General features: G+C 41.7%; 1 protein-coding gene across 1 annotated transcript in view; it reads left to right on the forward strand.

Annotated features, from left to right (window-relative positions):
* Positions 1–8,695, forward strand: part of LOC126259845 (vitellogenin receptor-like) — a 30,930-nt gene extending 22,235 nt beyond the window's left edge. The window contains exon 7 of the mRNA XM_049956901.1: positions 8,481–8,695. The gene's annotated coding sequence lies outside the window, so the exon portion shown is untranslated. The remainder of the gene's footprint in view (positions 1–8,480) is intronic.
* The last annotated feature ends 5,872 nt before the right edge of the window (positions 8,696–14,567 follow it).

Here is a 14,567-nt window from a genome sequence, read left to right on the forward strand (position 1 = left end):
TACTCCAGAATAATACTTCAACAATAAAACATAAACAAAAGGAAAAATGAAAATAACTTAAATTGCAAAGGAATGGAGCCATATATGACGACACACACAGTGCTCATGCAAGCGTCTGCCAACAGCAAAATGTATCAAAGGCTCTAGGAAGTATATGCAGTGCTTAATAACAACAAATTGCCCCTGATGAGTGTGCAGTCACAACTGTTTACATTAAATTCATTTTAGCAGTTACGAGTGGGCTCGTGCATATGCGCAGTTGAGTCGCGTTCCAGTAGTAGATTCTTCCGCTTCTGGTTACAGGAATATGGTTGTTTCCTGTGCAATCAGTTGCAGCAAGTAGCTAGATGCTACCGGGAAAAGGTGGCGCCAAATTCATATTCTTGAGGAAAAAATGACTTGTCACAAAGCGCCTAGCATCCAGCGCACGTTGGTCTATCAATTATTCATATGATTTTGAAATGCATCCTTGTTGGTTTTTGAACATTTTTGAGCATAGTGTACGTGATGTCTGTGTCAGGAGAATCCTCGTCGCATCTAGAAATAAACTTTCTGCAGACAAAAGGGAATGAGACTACACGAGCTGAGTGGAGTAAAGGCGAACAGATGAACGCCAATCTCTGTCTGCTTATGTGGTTGACTGGGTTTGCGAACGATCAGCGTTGTTTTAGTTATTAGTGAAATCCAGAGATTCAGACTGACTTGTACATAAAATGACTAACAGGAATAACAGGTGGGAAAGATTACGTATTATCTTTTCAGTGTATCCAAGAAAGTGAAATTTTGACAGATAATTTTTGGCCAGATCGCTACACTAGTAAGGACTAGTTGTACAGTCCCAGGCTACCAGACGCTTAAGTTCTATTCTGGAATTAACGTGGAAAATGTGTTGTGGGAGCATGTAACAATGCCTAACCGGAGAATAATTGCGGGATAACTAAACCTGTGATTCTGGCAGGGTTAGTGAAGTTAATCAGCAAACAAATTTTGACAATGGCATGAATAGCTACAGAATTATTGATGACAAGAGTGTTTCTTAGAACGAGGAATGAGAAGAAACAGTGACATCACACAAATTATGGAAGAATAAGACGATTCCAAATTTATATAAAAATTTCGTAATACTATTTTTTGATCTCGTGCTTGAGAAACTGATGCATAAGAATGAAATGTGAAACTATTTCTTAACATAAATCTTTTTGCTTGTAGTAGGCCTAATAGGCATTTGATATTGGTACTTCATAAATTGTATTCTGTCATGTTATAAAAATGACCATTTGTGCCCAAACAGTCTCATTTTTTTTGGTGTGTGTTACAAAATTGCTGCAATATTAGAAAGGCCTATTTTGTTCTTTCTAGCAGAAAGTGACAAAATAGATGTAATCAGATTGAGAAACCACACCAGTGTTGGGTCTTATTTGTATTAACAGCTTTTTCAGTATTACATAACGATATTTTGATTTTTCATGTAACAAAACTTTTGACGAACTATGATGAGGTAATACACTCCTGGAAATTGAAATAAGAACACCGTGAATTCATTGTCCCAGGAAGGGGAAACTTTATTGACACATTCCTGGGGTCAGATACATCACATGATCACACTGACAGAACCACAGGCACATAGACACAGGCAACAGAGCATGCACAATGTCGGCACTAGTTCAGTGTATATCCACCTTTCGCAGCAATGCAGGCTGCTATTCTCCCATGGAGACGATCGTAGAGATGCTGGATGTAGTCCTGTGGAATGGCTTGCCATGCCATTTCCACCTGGCGCCTCAGTTGGACCAGCGTTCGTGCTGGACGTGCAGACCGCGTGAGACGACGCTTCATCCAGTCCCAAACATGCTCAATGCGGGACAGATCCGGAGATCTTGCTGGCCAGGGTAGTTGACTTACACCTTCTAGAGCACGTTGGGTGGCACGGGATACATGCGGACGTGCATTGTCCTGTTGGAACAGCAAGTTCCCTTGCCGGTCTAGGAATGGTAGAACGATGGGTTCGATGACGGTTTGGATGTACCGTGCACTATTCAGTGTCCCCTCGACGACCACCAGTGGTGTACGGCCAGTGTAGGAGATCGCTCCCCACACCATGATGCCGGGTGTTGGCCCTGTGTGCCTCGGTCGGTTGCAGTCCTGATTGTGGCGCTCACCTGCACGGCGCCAAACACGCATACGACCATCATTGGCACCAAGGCAGAAGCGACTCTCATCGCTGAAGACGACACGTCTCCATTCGTCCCTCCATTCACGCCTGTCGCGACACCACTGGAGGCGGGCTGCACGATGTTGGGGCGTGAGCGGAAGACGGCCTAACGGTGTGCGGGACCGTAGCCCAGCTTCATGGAGACGGTTGCGAATGGTCCTCGCCGATACCCCAGGAGCAACAGTGTCCCTAATTTGCTGGGAAGTGGCGGTGCGGTCCCCTACGGCACTGCGTAGGATCCTACGGTCTTGGCGTGCATCCGTGCGTCGCTGCGGTCCGGTCCCAGGTCGACAGGCACGTGCACCTTCTGCCAACCACTGGCGACAACATCGATGTACTGTGGAGACCTCACGCCCCACGTGTTGAGCAATTCGGCGGTACGTCCACCCAGCCTCCCGCATGCCCACTATACGCCCTCGCTCAAAGTCCGTCAACTGCACATACGGTTCACGTCCACGCTGTCGCGGCATGCTACCAGTGTTAAAGACTGCGATGGAGCTCCGTATGCCACGGCAAACTGGCTGACACTGACGGCGGCGGTGCACAAATGCTGCGCAGCTAGCGCCATTTGACGGCCAACACCGCGGTTCCTGGTGTGTCCGCTGTGCCGTGTGTGTGATCATTGCTTGTACAGCCCCCTCGCAGTGTCCGGAGCAAGTATGGTGGGTCTGACACACCGGTGTCAATGTGTTCTTTTTTCCATTTCCAGGAGTGTAGATCCTTTCGCAAAAAGGAAAGCACGACCTGTAAAGCTGTAGCAAGATTAGAGAGAAAAAAATGCTAGGAGCTAATGTGTACTTACTTTCTTGCTTATCTCTTGTCTTTACTGGTTTTATGTACCCTATATTTAATTTTATGTCACACAAAACTGCAAGAGTTTTTTTAAGAGGGGCAGGCTGCCAAACCGGCCGACTGGGAGCAGGAGAGGCACCACAGGACATTTCAATGTCCACTGTCCTGAATATAGTTTGAGGGTATTCATTACAAAATTTACACGTTCCAATTCCACAGAGCGAAACACAGTGACGTGCTATAGAAGAATGCTGTATCAAGAGGCTTGCTAATGCACTTTAGCATACTTAAGACAAAATAACATGTCTTACAATTCCTCGAACACACGTTTTATGTTTCAGACTTTTTAGAAATATGTGAGCTACAAGATGAACATACTTTTGGAAATTCATTATTATTATTATTATTATTATTATTATTATTATTATTATTATTATTATTTAGTATTGACCCAGTTCACAAATATCGTAGATTGGGGGCGGGTGTGCAGAGCAGTCTGAGTTATAGCGGGTAGCCTCGACATGACGCGTGTTTACATATAGTGATTTTGCTGTTTCCCCTTCGTTTCCTCTCATGTCAAATGAAAACAAAATGGATATCAGTGGCTGGGAGCTATCAAGTGAATTAAAATATATTCACACAATTATGGAAGGCTAAAATATGTTACTAGTTTCAGATTTTATTTTATTTCCACCTTTCTGACAGTCAAGCATTAATCGCCTTGCAGAGCAATGAAGTTATTTTTGTCTGTTTTCTAAAGAAATTTGACTTTTATTAACCTTTTCCACACAGGCAGTGAATATATTTGAAACGAAATGATTAATTCAACAGTACTGGCTAGTTTCAACTGTTCGCTGCATTTCAAGTGCATGTTTTCATCCTCTAGCACATATGGCATTATGCCATAATAAAGAACCAAACAAGATATAATACAGTACTGGTGCTCCAAGAAAATTTACATCCCAAAAACCACACTGAAAAGCTTACTTCAGGTCAGGGTGTACTTCACTGGAAATCTGGACATACGAATGTGCACTTTAAGTATGCACTTTAAATGTGCACATTGTAGTATGGTTCACAAAATTCCGATGCTCTTGGAGTATTCTCTGATGTCTTGTTTCTTTTATGACATAATGTATGATCTTTTAATGTTTCACATGTACGTACGTACATATGGGATTCCTACGTCATGGTAGCTGTGCAAGCGCGGTGTTGCCTGTTATCTACTATCTCTGGCAACTGCTGAAACAAACCTATTTCAAACAGGTCGCAGGAAAATATTGCGAATGGTGCTTTGAAAAGCATTACTTTGAAAGTAAATATCCTTGTACGTAAGTTGAACTATGTGCGAGAATGTACCATGAATTTCTTAAATCGCAGAGCATTTGACTCTCATTTAAAAATCCACTCGTTGATGACGAGCAACTTACAAGAATTTCGAACCCTTAAAAGCAGCCGTTCATGTCATTATTAAAAATTTTACTGCCACGTTTGTGTGACGTATCTTAAAGTGTAATACCCGCAAAAAAGATCATCATTATATGTGAAATCTTAGCTTCTATTGCATCTTATTAATCGTAGAGACCAATATTATATGTGAAAGCTTTGCTTTTCTTGTAGCAACATTATGTTGTTGTTGTTGTTGTTGTTGTTGTTGTTGTCGTCTTCAGTCCTGAGACTGGTTTGATGCAGCTCTCCATGCTACTCTATCCTGTGCAAGCTTCTTCATCTCCCAGTACCTACTGCGGCCTACATCCTTCTGAATTTAGTGTATTCATCTCGTGGTCTCCCTCTACAATTTTTACCCTCCACGCTGCCCTCCAGTACTAAGTTGGTCATCCCTTGATGCCTCAGAACGTGTACTACCAACCGATCCCTTGTTCTAGTCAAGTTGTGCCATAAACTCCTCTTCTCCCCAATTATATTCAATACCTCCTCATTAGTTATGTGATCTACCCATGTAATCTTCAGCATTCTTCTGTAGCACCAAATTTCGAAAGCTTCTATTCTCTTCTTGTCTAAACTATTTTTCGTCCATGTTTCACTTCCATACATGGCTACACTCCACACAAATACTTTCAGAAACGTCTTCCTGACACTTAAATCAATACTCAATGTTAACAAATTTCTTTTCTTCAGAAACGCTTTCCTTGTCATTACCAGTCTAAATTTTACACCTTCTCTACTCCGACCATCATCAGTTATTTTGCTCCCCAAATAGCAAAACTCCTTTACTACTTTAAGTGTCTCATTTCCTAATCTAATTCCCTCAGCATCACCCTTCTTAATGTATACCATCCTTCCAAGACACTGTTCATTCCGTTGAACTGCTCATCAAAGTCCTTTGCTGTCTGACAGGATTACATCATCGGCAAACCTTAAAGTTTTTATTTCTTCTCCATGTATTTTACTACCTACACTGAACTTTTCTTTTGTTTCCTTTACTGCTTGCTCAATATACAGTTTGAATAGCATTGGGGAGACGCTACAACCCTGTCTCACTCCCTTCCCAACCACTGCTTCCCTTTCATGCCCCTCGACCCTTATAGCTGCCATCTGGTTTCTGTACAAATTGTAAATAGCCTTTCGGTCCCTGTATTTTACCCCTCCACCTTCAGAATTTGAAAGAGAGTATTCCAGTCAACATTGTCAAATGCTTTCTCTAAGTCTACAAATGCTAGAAATGTAGGTTTCCCTTCCTTAATCTTTCTTCTAAGATAAGTCGTAGGGTCAGTATTGCCTCACGTGTTCCAACACTTCCACGGAATCCAAACTGATCTTCCCTGAAGTCGGCTTCTACCAGTTTTTCCATTCGTCTGTAAAGAATTCGCATTAGTATTTTGCAGCTGTGACTAATTACACTGATAGTTCGGCAATTTTCGCATCTCTCTACACCTGATTTCTTTGGGATTGGAATTATTATACTCTTCTTGAAGTCTGAGGGAATTTCGCCTGTCTCATTCATCTTGCTCACCAGATGGTAGAGTTTTGTCAGGACTGGCTCTCCCACGGCTGTCAGTAGTTCTAATGGAATGTTGTCTACTGCCAGGGCCTTGTTTCAACTTGTCTTTCAGTGCTCTGTCGAACTGTTCACACAGTATCTTATCTCCCATTTCATCTTCATCTACATCCTCTTCCATTTCCATAATATTGTCCTCAAGAACATCGCCCCTGTATAGACCCTCTATATACTCCTTCCACCTTTCTGCCTTCCCTTCTTTGCTTAGAACTGGGTTGCCATCTGAGCTCTTGATATTCATACAAGTGGTTCTCTTCTCTCCAAAGGTCTCTTTAATTTTCCTGTAGGCAGTATCTATCTTACCCCTAGTGAGACAAGCCTCTACATCCTTACATTTGTCCTCTAGCCATCCCTGCTTAGCCATTTTGCACTTCCTGTCGATCTCATTTTTGAGACGCTTGTATTCCTTTTTGCCTGCTTCATTTACTGCAGTTTTATATTTTCTCCTTTCATCAATTAAATTCAATATTTCTTCTGTTACCCAAGGATTTCTACTAGCCCTCGTCTTTTTACCTACCTGATTCTCTGCTGCCTTCACTATTTCATTCCTCAAAGCTACCCATTCTTCTTCTACTGTATTTCTTTCCCCCATTCCTGTCAATTGTTCCCTTATGCTCTCCCTGAAACTGTGTACAACCTCTGGTTCTTTCAGTTTATCAAGGTCCCATCTCCTTAAATTCCCACATTATTGCAGTTTCTTCATTTTTAATCTACAGTTCATAACCAATAGGTTGTGGTCAGTCCACATCTGCCCCTGGAACTGTCTTACAATTTCAAACCTGGTTCCTAAATCTCTTTCTTACCATTATATAATTATCTAAATCCTTTTAATATCTCCAGGGTTCTTCCATGTATACAACCTTCTTTTATGATTCTTGAACCAAGTGTTAGCTGTGGTTAAGTTATGCCCTGTGTAAAATTCTACCAGGCAGCTTCCTCTTTCATTTCTTAGACCCAATCCATATTCACCTACTTCGTTTCCTTCTCTTCCTTTTCCTACTGTCGAATTCGAGTCACCCATGACAATTAAATTTTCGTCTCCCTTCACTAACTGAATAATTTCTTTTATCTCGTCATACATTTCATCAATATCTTCATGATCTGCAGTGCTAGTTGGCCTATAAACTTGTACTACTGTAGTCGGTGTGGGCTTTGTGTCTATCTTGGCCACAATAATGCGTTCAGTATGCTGTTTGTAGTAGCTTACCCGTACTCCTATTTTTTTATTCATTACTCCTGCATTACCCCTATTTGATTCTGTATTTATAACCCTGTATTCATCTGACCAAAAGTGTTGTTCCTCCTGCCACCGAACTTCACTAATTCCCACTATATCTAACTTTAATCTATCCATTTCCCTTTTTAAATTTTCTAACCTACCTGCTCGATTAAGGGATCTGACGTTCTGCGCTCCGACCCGTAAAACGCCATTTTTCTTTCTCCTTATAACGACGTCCTCTTGAGTAGTCGTAACATTATGTATATTAATTAAAACTATTAACTTTCCCTGTTTGCGTGATCGTGCTACTTAAGTGATGTTGCTGTTGGCTGGCTACATCATGTGTCCTATGCTCTGAATATCAGCTGGCGAGATCACGTGACATGAGCTATGGCTGGCTTACAAAAGCTCATCGCAATCTCTAATTCAATGATTCAGAAAGCAACACATGGTGTTTGGTGGAATCCCAATGTATACTTTCGTAATACGAAAATACGCAGTGTACATGTTGCTGCCCATCAAAGATGTTTTGGAAATTGTCTTTCTCCCATAGTTTTGTTTCCAAAACTGCCAAGAAATTCTATGCCCGTGTATAAAACCATAATCATAACCATTCAAAGAATTGATAAGTTTTGCAGTTTCCAGAGGAAATATACTATCACTTAACATGGAAAAAGTGCGTTTTCATCTGGGAGAAAGTGTATTTTTTTTCCTTGTCCGCCTGTACACCCTGATGTTCAATTTGAGTAACCTGAAGCCTCTCTTGTATTGTTGTAACATACTTTTATGGTATTACTTGGATTCCTGTTAGTGTCGAAAGGTTGGCATCACATTAAAGTTCATTTTGATTTGGTGTTATTTGCTCGATTGATTCACATGTGCGAGCGTGTGCTAACACACACGTGTGCCTATCTGTCTGGTGGGGGTTAAATTTATAAATGGGATCCCAGTTTGTCTGTCTTTGCAGATTTGCAAGGTAATTTTGAGATTAAGAATTTTGCACAGGAACTGCCTTCTTGAATCCTGTCTGATTGAGATCTCTTGAGTAATCCTTTCTTTTATATTTTATGTGGATAAGTTTCTCCTGTTGATCTCATCCTAAATGTGTACAGATGCAGTTCAGGCTGAAATTGAGAATGACAAACTTGATCTTGTTAAAGATAAATTTTTCATTCAAAAATATTCAGTTAATTAACTTACTTCCTTGGTTGATACATGTCACTGTAATTCTTTTTCAGGATTTGCTTCAAGAAATCTGGATTTACTGGTAGTAGGCAGCCTAAATCTGCTTCAAAAAGTGCCAGAGCTTCTTATTCCGCTGAACAAGAGTTTGTGAACCTACTAGAAGGTGATTTCATCTCAAATCGTACAAATAAAGAGTGAATGTGTCAAGTCACTATTTCAAACTTTGCTTAAAAAATATATGTGTAAGTTCCACATGGTACCTCTCCAAAACTACGATGTTTTGATTTTCTGATGTTTTACAAACCTCTCTAAATGAGAGTATTTGTGAAAATGTTGTAACCATAGGGAAAATTGAAAAATTGTAACAAAGAAACCAAAAGTGATGGAGATCAAAGTTTATTTTCAATAAATATTGTTTTTACAATACTAAAAGACATAATACACACACTTCTTAGCTTTTCATTCTTTAAAACAAACTACAAAAATTTAACGTTTTGCAAATTTCAAAATTATTTTGAAAAGATTAAGTCACAGGATGTTGACTGTCTTGAAAAATGAAGTGGAAGGCCTACTAACTGTCAGCTATGATTTTAATGCATGAAATTCTTAAACTGTCAAAATATTTGTGCATAAAGATGAAAATCTGAAATTTTTTGGTTATTTAGAAATTATTTTCTCCAAAACCCCCATCCTAAATGTTCAGAATTTTCATGGTGTGCTAGCTGGTCATTGTACTTAAGTAAATTTCGTGCAAAATGGGTATTTTGGGGTCAAAATAATTACTTTACAACATAAGTGAGTGGGAAAACAATTCATTTTTTTTTCAACAACATTTTATAACAAAAATTAAATACAGAATATTTATACCCATTTGTCTTTTTATGATATTATTCACAAATTGCTATTGTCATCTGTCATGACTTTACTTAGTGACTTTCCATGGATTGAAATTGCCTACAATGTTAACAATCAACACTGCACTGTTGGAAAGAGTTCATTTGGTTTTTTCCATCTGCATCTCTCTGAAACTGGATAGCCGAGCTGAATTTGCACATGGTCAAGGATGATACAACAAGGCAGTACTTGGGAAAAGAGAACTGCACACTGATCCTTTGATGGTGGCAATTTGAAAGCATTAGCAGGACCATGAGGTGTAATAAAGGAGACAGTTATATCTTGCAGCTTATGACACTTATGTCATATACACAAAACGAAGTGGCTCACTACAAAGTATTCTAATGTATACTGTGGTCTCTACATTTCATAAATAGTAACAGGCTGCATTTTGTGGAGACCCATTATTGCAATGTATGTGCCACTCTGGGATGTAACCCAGTATTGAATTGATTCATTCTTATCACAGGCTTCATATCGGACCACTCTTCTTTCTTTTTTAAATGGAATTCCCTTAATATACATTCATTTAGAATTAAGTGTTTAATATTTGGTACTAACATGAATATGGTGTGTACAAATCCACTGGCATCTCTAATAGCATCAAGTAGTTCATGCTTCAGCTTGAATCAAGTTGCAAGATGTTCAGACACCATCTACTCCATGAAATGCACTTTTTACATCACCTGTTGCTGAATATATGCATTTTTTGTCTTAATTTGTGTACTACAGTGTTGACCCCTCATAAAGCTGAAAGTGGTTTTTAAAATGAGATTCTGTACTGTCAGTCACATACACATACTTAACAAATGCATGGCCTCTAGATTCTATGCCATCAGGTATCATGCTGACAGTGTAGCATTCATGTGCACTGTCATGAATGAGATTATCACTGACAATACAAAACAGTGTGATGATGTTCCAAGGAAGTGAGCAACACATGTGAATATTGATACCTGTGCCAGTGGTAAGTTTGAATTTCGTTCTGCCAACCAACAGCCCAGTTCTCAGCCAAGTCGAAATGAACTAATGTCAGTATTCTGGGATGTGGCTGATTTTTACTTCTGCTATGGCCTATCTCTGAATCTCCAGATATGATGGTGAGCTATTCCTTTGGTGACCCAATGCCTAACCTCTGTAACAGACTTCTCTGGCTCTACTGTCATCTTCACAAACTCTCCTCCCTCCCACAATGCATAGGTTATGCCATTGTCAGTATCCTGAGGGTGCAACCCTCAAACAGTCACCACTCCTACAACCAACATTTATCTTGCAGTCCATATCTGTATACTTCTTTCCCGTGACACTGCTAATGGTGAAACAAATTTCAAATTAGTGCAGCAAATACGTGTGCATATTTCCTTCACTGGTTGGCATTTTACCCATTTTGGTCATAAGGAGTAGAATTTTGAGAGATCAAATTTTAAATTTGGGTTGTGTTTCATTAGAAGATACACTCCTGTCATTGATCTCGTCATATCTTTTTAATTTTTTCTCCCTTGTCATTAACAGAGGTAACATCTGCCTGGTTAGGACTTTGTCTGCTGCAATCTTTGCCGTCACTTAGGTAACATTTCCGACCAACAGTAAGTGTGTACCATCTTGCAACGGATGCCCACAGTAAGAATCTGGGCATGCCCAAATATCTTTCTCATTCTTTATTTTATGAGCTTTTGACATCAAATAATGTGAGAAAGTAGTATGTATTTCTGTATCTGCTGCTTGGAGTAGCTACCTGGTATTGGTGTTAGTAACTGTAACAGAGGATCAAGTAGGTAAAAAGACGAGGGCTAGTAGAAATCCTTGGGTTCAGAAGGAATATTGAATTTAATTGATGAAAGGAGAAAATATAAAAATGCCGTAAATGAAGCAGGCAAAAAGGAATACAAACGTCTCAAAAATGAGATTGACAGGAAGTGCAAAATGGCTAAGCAGGGATGGCTAGAGGACAAATGTAGGGATGTAGAGGCTTATCTCACTAGGGTAAGATAGATACTGTCTACAGGAAAATTAGAGAGACCTTTGGAAGAAACAGAACCACTTGTATGAATATCAAGAGCTCAGATGGAAACCCAGTTCTAAGCAAAGAAGGGAAGGCAGAAAGGTGGAAGGAGTATATAGAGGGTCTATACAGGGGCGATGTTCTTGAGGACAATATTATGGAAATGGAAGAGGATGTAGATGAAGATGAAATGGGAGATAAGATACTGTGTGAACAGTTCGACAGAGCACTGAAAGACAAGTTGAAACAAGGCCCTGGCAGTAGACAACATTCCATTAGAACTACTGACAGCCGTGGGAGAGCCAGTCCTGACAAAACTCTACCATCTGGTGAGCAAGATGAATGAGACAGGCGAAATTCCCTCAGACTTCAAGAAGAGTATAATAATTCCAATCCCAAAGAAATCAGGTGTAGAGAGATGCGAAAATTGCCGAACTATCAGTGTAATTAGTCACAGCTGCAAAATACTAACACAAATTCTTTACAGACAAATGGAAAAACTTGTAGAAGTCGACCTCGGGGAAGATCAGTTTGGATTACGTAGATATATCGGAACACGTGAGGCAATACTGACCCTACGACTTATCTTAGAAGCTAGATTAAGGAAAGGCAAACCTACTTTTGTAGCATTTCTAGACTTAGAGAAAGCTTTTGACAATGTTGACTGGAACACTCTCTTTCAAATTCTGAAGGTGGCAGGGGTAAAATACAGGGAGCAAAAAGCTATTTACAATGTGTACAGAAACCAGATGGCAGTTATGAGAGTCGAGGGACATGAAAGGGAAGCAATGGTTGGGAAGGGAGTGAGACAGGGTTGTAGCCTCTCCCAGATGTTATTCAATCTCTATATTGAGCAAGCAGTGAAGGAAACAAAAGAAAAGTTTGGAGTAGGTATTAAAATCCATGGAGAAGAAATAAAAACTTTGAGGTTTGCCGATGACATTGTAATTCCGTCGGAGACAGCAAAGGACTTGGGAGAGCAGTTGAACGGAATGGATAGTGTCTTGAAAGGAGGATATAAGATGATCATCATCAAAAGCAAATCAAGGATAATGGAATGTAGTCGAATTAAGTCGTGTGATGCTGAGGGAATTAAATTAGGAAGTGAGACAAATAGTAAAGGAGTTTTGCTATTTGGGGAGCAAAATAACTGATGATTGTCGAAGTAGAGAGGCTATAAAATGTAGACTGACAATGGCACAGAAAGCATGTCTGAAGAAGAGAAGTTTGTTAACATCCAGTATAGGTTTAAGTGTCAGGAAGTTGTTTCTGAAAGTATTTGTATGGAGTGTAGCCATGTATGGAAGTGAAACATGGACGATAAATACACTCCTGGAAATGGAAAAAAGAACACATTGACACCGGTGTGTCAGACCCACCATACTTGCTCCGGACACTGCGAGAGGGCTGTACAAGCAATGATCACACGCACGGCACAGCGGACACACCAGGAACCGCGGTGTTGGCCGTCGAATGGCGCTAGCTGCGCAGCATTTGTGCACCGCCGCCGTCAGTGTCAGCCAGTTTGCCGTGGCATACGGAGCTCCATCGCAGTCTTTAACACTGGTAGCATGCCGCGACAGCGTGGACGTGAACCATATGTGCAGTTGACGGACTTTGAGCGAGGGCGTATAGTGGGCATGCGGGAGGCCGGGTGGACGTACCGCCGAATAGCTCAACACGTGGGGCGCGAGGTCTCCACAGTACATCGATGTTGTCGCCAGTGGTCGGCGGAAGGTGCACGTGCCCGTCGACCTGGGACCGGACCGCAGCGACGCACAGATGCACGCCAAGACCGTAGGATCCCACGCAGTGCCGTAGGGGACCGCACCGCCACTTCCCAGCAAATTAGGGACACTGTTGCTCCTGGGGTATCGGCGAGGACCATTCGCAACCGTCTCCATGAAGCTGGGCTACGGTCCCGCCCACCGTTAGGCCGTCTTCAACTCACGCCCCAACATCGTGCAGCCCGCCTCCAGTGGTGTCGCGACAGGCGTGAATGGAGGGACGAATGGAGACGTGTCGTCTTCAGCGATGAGAGTCGCTTCTGCCTTGGTGCCAATGATGGTCGTATGCGTGTTTGGCGCCGTGCAGGTGAGCGCCACAATCAGGACTGCATACGACCGAGGCACACAGGGCCAACACCCGGCATCATGGTGTGGGGAGCGATCTCCTACACTGGCCGTACACCACTGGTGATCGTCAAGGGGACACTGAATAGTGCACGGTACATCCAAACCGTCATCGAACCCATCATTCTACCATTCCTAGACCGGCAAGGGAACTTGCTGTTCCAACAGGACAATGCACGTCCGCATGTATCCCGTGCCACCCAACGTGCTCTAGAAGGTGTAAGTCAACTACCCTGGCCAGCAAGATCTCCGGATCTGTCCCCCATTGAGCATGTTTGGGACTGGATGAAGCGTCGTCTCACGCGGCCTGCACATCCAGCACGAACGCTGGTCCAACTGAGGCGCCAGGTGGAAATGGCATGGCAAGCCGTTCCACAGGACTACATCCAGCATCTCTACGATCATCTCCATGGGAGAATAGCAGCCTGCATTGCTGCGAAAGGTGGATATACACTGTACTAGTGCCGACATTGTGCATGCTCTGTTGCCTGTGTCTATGTGCCTGTGGTTCTGTCAGTGTGATCATGTGATGTATCTGACCCCAGGAATGTATCAATAAAGTTTCCCCTTCGTGGGACAATGAATTCACGGTGTTCTTATTTCAATTTCCAGGAGTGTAGTTTGGACAAGAACAGAATAGAAGCTTTCGAAATGTGGTGCTACAGAAGATCGCTGAAGATTAGATGGGTAGATCACATAACTAATGAGGAAGTATTGAATAGGATTGGGGAGAAGAGAAGTTTGTGGCACAATGTGACTAGAAGAAGGGATCGGTTGATAGGACATGTTCTGAGGCATCAATGGATCACAAGTTTAGTATTGGAGGGCAGTGTGGAGGGTAAAAATCGTAGAGGGAGACCAAGAGATGAATACACTAAGCAGATTCAGAAGGATGTAGATTGCAGTAGGTACTGGGAGATGAAGAAGCTTGCACAGGATAGAGTGGCGTGGAGAGCTGCATCAAACCAGTCTCAGGACTGAAAACAACAACAACTGTAACTTCTTAGTACAGGTATTTGCTGAGATAGCAGTATTTAGGATTTGAAATTGCAAATCACATTTTGTGCACATATCAGTCTCTCTTCAGGTTCTGCTGAAAGTGCATCTACATT

This window comes from Schistocerca nitens, chromosome 5 (genome assembly GCF_023898315.1).
Source record: "Schistocerca nitens isolate TAMUIC-IGC-003100 chromosome 5, iqSchNite1.1, whole genome shotgun sequence".
NCBI classification, from domain to species: Eukaryota; Metazoa; Arthropoda; class Insecta; order Orthoptera; family Acrididae; genus Schistocerca; species Schistocerca nitens.